This window comes from Opisthocomus hoazin, chromosome 6 (assembly GCF_030867145.1).
Source record: "Opisthocomus hoazin isolate bOpiHoa1 chromosome 6, bOpiHoa1.hap1, whole genome shotgun sequence".
In the NCBI taxonomy this organism is placed as follows: Eukaryota; Metazoa; Chordata; class Aves; order Opisthocomiformes; family Opisthocomidae; genus Opisthocomus; species Opisthocomus hoazin.
The window spans coordinates 47,049,707-47,054,443 of record NC_134419.1 but is presented as its reverse complement, the minus strand read 5'-3'; the positions used below and the strand labels follow the sequence as shown (position 1 = coordinate 47,054,443).

The 4,737-nt window shown below is 46.6% G+C and overlaps 1 long non-coding RNA gene across 1 annotated transcript; it reads right to left on the bottom strand.

Annotated features, from left to right (window-relative positions):
• Positions 1–426: 426 nt before the first annotated feature.
• On the bottom strand, positions 427–4,073 carry LOC142361775 (uncharacterized). The gene is made up of 4 exons (XR_012764381.1): positions 3,958–4,073; positions 2,338–2,463; positions 1,311–1,391; positions 427–733 (listed from the first exon to the last, which is right to left on the bottom strand). It is a non-coding gene; the product is annotated as an uncharacterized LOC142361775 (long non-coding RNA).
• Positions 4,074–4,737: the final 664 nt, after the last annotated feature.

Genomic DNA, 4,737 nt, shown 5'->3' with positions numbered 1-4,737 from the left:
ACTAAAGGATTCATTATAATAATTAATATTTAAATTTATAATTCAGTTATTAATAGTCATAATTTATGCAAGGAATCAAACTTACCTCTTCTACTACAGCTTGTAATCATGTAAAAAAAGTCTCCTGGGACTTTCAAGTAAGATCCTTAATCCAGTTCTGTCCCAAATTGTTTCTTAAGTAGATAGTTTTGCCAGAAGCAACCCAAACCCACACAGGGCCCACACTGCAGCCAATTCAGGTGTTGAGGATTTTTCACAGAAACTTGCTGGCCAGCAGATACTCCTGTTCTACTAGACGGTCAACACATGTGAATGCCCTAGCTAGCAAAATCAGTGCATGAGTGGGGAAACAGTGGCCTCTGATGAAAACAAGTCCCAAACCATCAAAGAGTTTTTGAGATGAAACCAGCAGGTTGGCTCCTGTCTGTCGGTGCCACTGTAACATGGCCGTTCTCTCGGACGGGATGCAATAGCTTCAGTCACTGCGCCTCCTGGTATTACTGCAGAGCTTCAAAGCAGCTGGCCGTGCTTTTGCAGTAGTTCAAGCTCATGCTGACAAAAGCTCGGGTAACAGCATGGCAGTGAGGCTTGTTGGTGAGACGGCAGCCAAATGCAGACATAAAAATTTGCTTTTTGACTCTCATGCGCTGTTCCTTCGTGGGATAGTGTTCAAATGCACGGAGGCCAACACCTGGATCTGGGTCCAGTGCTGTTTAGCATCTTCGTTAGTAACCTGGAAGATGGGACAGACCGTGCCCTCAGGTTTGCAGATGATACAAAACTGGGAGGGGTGGGTGATACACCAGATGGCTGTGCTGCCATCCAGAGGGATGCCGACTGGCTGGAGAATTGGGCAAACAGGAATGTCAGGCCATTCAACAAAAGGGAGTGCAGAGCTCTGCGCCTGGGGAGGAGCAACCCCATCCACCAGCACAGTCTGGGGCTGCCCAGCTGGGGAGCACATGGGCAGGAAAGGTGCTGGCGCACACAAGTTAGACACGAACCTCCAATGTGCCTTTGGGGCAAAGGTGGCCAGCAGCACTGTGGGCTGTGTTAGGCAGAGCGTTGCTAGCAACTCAAGGGAGGTGATCCTTTCCCTCTGCTCAGCACTGGTGAGGCCACAGCTGGAGTACTGTGCGCAGTGCTGGGCTCCCCGGTACAAGAAAGCACGCTGGAGAGGGTCCAGCAAGGGGCCACACTGGTGATTAAGTGACTGGAGCATCTCTCATGTGAGGACGGGCTGAGAGAAGTGGGACTGTTCAATCTGGAGAAGAGAGAGCTGAGGGGATCTTGTCAATGTGTATGAATACCTGATGGCAGGGAGTAAAGGAGAAGGAGCCAGACTCTTCTCAGTGACTTCCAGGGACAGGACAAGAGGCAATGGACACAAACTGAAATACAATACACTCTGTTCAAACATAGGATTTAAAAAAAAAATTCTTTTTTTTTTTTTTTTTTTACTATAAGGGTGATTGAACAGTGGAACAGGTTGCTCAGAGCATAGTGGAGTCTCCATCTGTGGAGATTTTCAAAAGCTGACTGGACACAGTCCTGAGCAACCTGCTTGTGCAGCGGGGTTGCCCTAGATGACCCCAGAGGTCCCTGCCAACCTCAGCTGTTCTGTAAGCCTATAAAGTATTAACATAACGATGATACCTGAAGGATCTGAAGCACTTCTGTTTTTTCAGGACTGATATGCACCAGTAAGAGGTGTTTAGAAAACAGTAAACGTTTTCTCCAGGCCATATGTAAAAAAAGATGGTATTTCCAAAGAAAAAAAATACCAAAAAAAGAAAAAAACCCACAGAGATACTGTTTTTTGAAAACAGGTGAACAATTCCTCAGAAATCAAAAGTGTAAACAGGAAAACTTGTACTGACATAAAAATTTCTTACAATTTTAATTTCAGTAGGCCATGTTTTCAGCCACAACACATTTTGCTTTTGCTGGAAACCTTGTAGTTCTCTAGGCCGGATCAAGTACAGTTATATATTAAAGGGTTAATGCCTAATTAGAAATTTTGCAAGATCAGAAAGCCCCACTGAGAATGGCCTTGAGCATCCCGAAGGGATGTGTGACATGGGCATGGCAGGCTCTCCGCCGGGCAGGACCCAGGTGAGGGAGCAGCCCTTTGCCTGCTTCCCAGCCTTGCTAGTTCCCAGGAGTGGGATTTCCCATCAAGGGCTGCTGCCAGGGTGTAAGGGATGGCGGATACCCCCAAGGGGCAAAGCTGATCCGACTGCCTGACTCCCAAGGAGACTAGTCCAAACTCCCCTCCTCAAGTCCTGTATGAAAAACATCATCTGTTTTCAAACAGTAAAGTCGGTCTCTTCTTACAGGTAAATGGTTTCTTAAGGGATTTTGTTGTCTTGCCACGAAGGTGAGGATGGCAAGCAATGCGGTCATCTTCCAGGAGATACCACGTGACATATTTCCAGCTGCGCGCTCTGCCTCGCCAGCCACCTGAAATGAGACAGGTAAAAACTCTTACGTTTAGCCCAGTGCAATCCTGGAAAGCTGCACTGAGCCACAAGCAGCTCACTATTGTGTTAATAAATAGGGTCAGTGTCAATTTTTGAAGCTTAAGCTTTTAACTCCGCAGCTCTGACATCCTCCTGCAGAAAAAGACATCTCTGTCAGTTGTTCACATGGCTGTGTTCATCAGCAGAAAATAAATAAATCCGTGGTTAGCACAATTTCTCCTTAGAGTAAACTTCACTGTTGAAATTTTTCAAATTAGAGCTGAAGAAAAATATTTTGAAGGTTTTCTGGCTGTGCTGATGCTAGCACTCCAGATATCTCTCCCAACAGATTACAGGGGACTTTTGGACTTAAGCTGTTCCTGCTGTTCATTTGACAAACACATATTCATTAAGAATCATGTTCTTATTTTAGATTAGGTATCATAAAACAGTGCAGTGCAGAGGGAATCTGGGGAGACAGTACTGATGTCTTTCTCGAAGCCTGGCAAGAAAAAAAATGCCATTAAACAGAATGTTACTTCACCATGGAAGGATAAAGTAGTTGTATATAGGTCCTTCCATGCAGAAATCTGAACAAGATTTCTGCATGGAACAAGAACAGGCTGGGATATGCCAAAAGTGAAGCAGTGTCAATATTTTCTACAGGTGTGAGAGTTTTGGAGGTCTTTGTCTATTCAGCCAGATCTCAAAAGATTTCAGCCAGACCGTTTCTTCATGACAGCGGAACTGAACTGTGCTGACACCGAGGTTAGTGTCTTCACTCATTTCTGTTACAAAGTTTGCACCTCGTTCGTTTTAAAAAGCATTGTACTGAAATTTGGACTGCAGCTCGTGTATTTTGAGGACTTGCCTCTTGTATATTTACATTAAGCAAAGCAACTTCAATGTAGTGATATTGTGTCTGGAACTGGAGAAAAAGTATGCGCGTGTTTGTGAGGAAATTTCCTATGCACTGCCATAACAAGCATCAGCCATAAGGAATTTCACGTGTTTCATCTGTCTTGCTAAAATGAAATGAATGGGTTCTGGCAGGCACTTCTGGTGTAAAGCAATGTCTTCTGGGTTAAGAGCTGGCTGGATTTTTGTGCGTGTAAAAAGTGGTGTTTTGAGATCTTGCACTCTGTGGAAAGCATCTGTAAAGATCTGCCAGCTCTGTTCTGCTCCCCTCTCCCTGTTTGCAGTTTCCCAGGGAGTCACAGAGTGACTCTTTGAAGAGCTGGAGGTTGGCTTTCCTAAAATTCAGGGTCCTGACTTTACTCTTCGCCTGACCCATCTCCCTCAGGAGTGCAAACTCCACCAGTGCGTGATCACTGCAGCCCAGGCTGCCTCCAATCTTGACGTCACTGATTAGCTCCCTTGCCTTGGTGACCAGCAGGTCCAGTATCGCATCCCCTCTGGTAGGGCTGTCTATTACCTGGCTGAAGAAGTTATCCTCAATGCACTCCAGGAGTCTCCTGGATTGCCTACAGCTCACCGTGCTGCTTTTCCAGAGGTGTCAGGGTGGTTGATGTCCCCCGGCAGGATGGGAGCCTGCGAGCACGATGCCTCCTGGAGCTGGAGGAAGAAGGCTTCATCAGTAGACTCCCCTTGATCACATGGCCTGGAGTAGACACCAACCACAAGGTTACCTTTGTTGCCTGGGTCTCTGATTCTTACCCAGGAGCTTTTGACCTGCTCGTGGCTATTCTTCAGAGACAGCTTTTCACACTCAGTCCGTTTCTTGCTATCGAGGGCAACCCCTCTTCTCCTCCTTCCTCGTCTGTCCCTTCCAAGCAGCCTGCAGCCATCGATAGCTGCACTCCAGCCATGGGACTCATCCCACCAAGTTTCAGTAAGGGCAACTAGGTCATAGCTTTCTAGCAGCTATTTTTTGTATTTTTTGTATTTTTTTTTGCGGGGTGGATTCCCTATGGCCATACCAATAATCGTGATGAACTCCTGCCTCTAAGCTGCATCTGTTTCCTTAGGGAAGAGGCACAGCTACCTCTGCCACAGCCTCCTGAGCAGTACTCCCGTGTTTTACCTAGCACAGCCTTTTCCTCCTAACTCTGGTCTTTCTCTGGTCACTGCAAGCACCCAGGCCTTTCCTTGCCACTGCCAGCTTTCCCCCAGGCCTCATCTTGACCGCAATTCTAACACTCTGTGGTCTGCTTCCAAGCCTGCTGTGCTTTATCCTTGCTTTCTCCCTGACCTTCACCAGTCCCTTCCCATACCAGCTGCAAAAATGTAATCAGCTCTTGGTTAACAGCAGTTG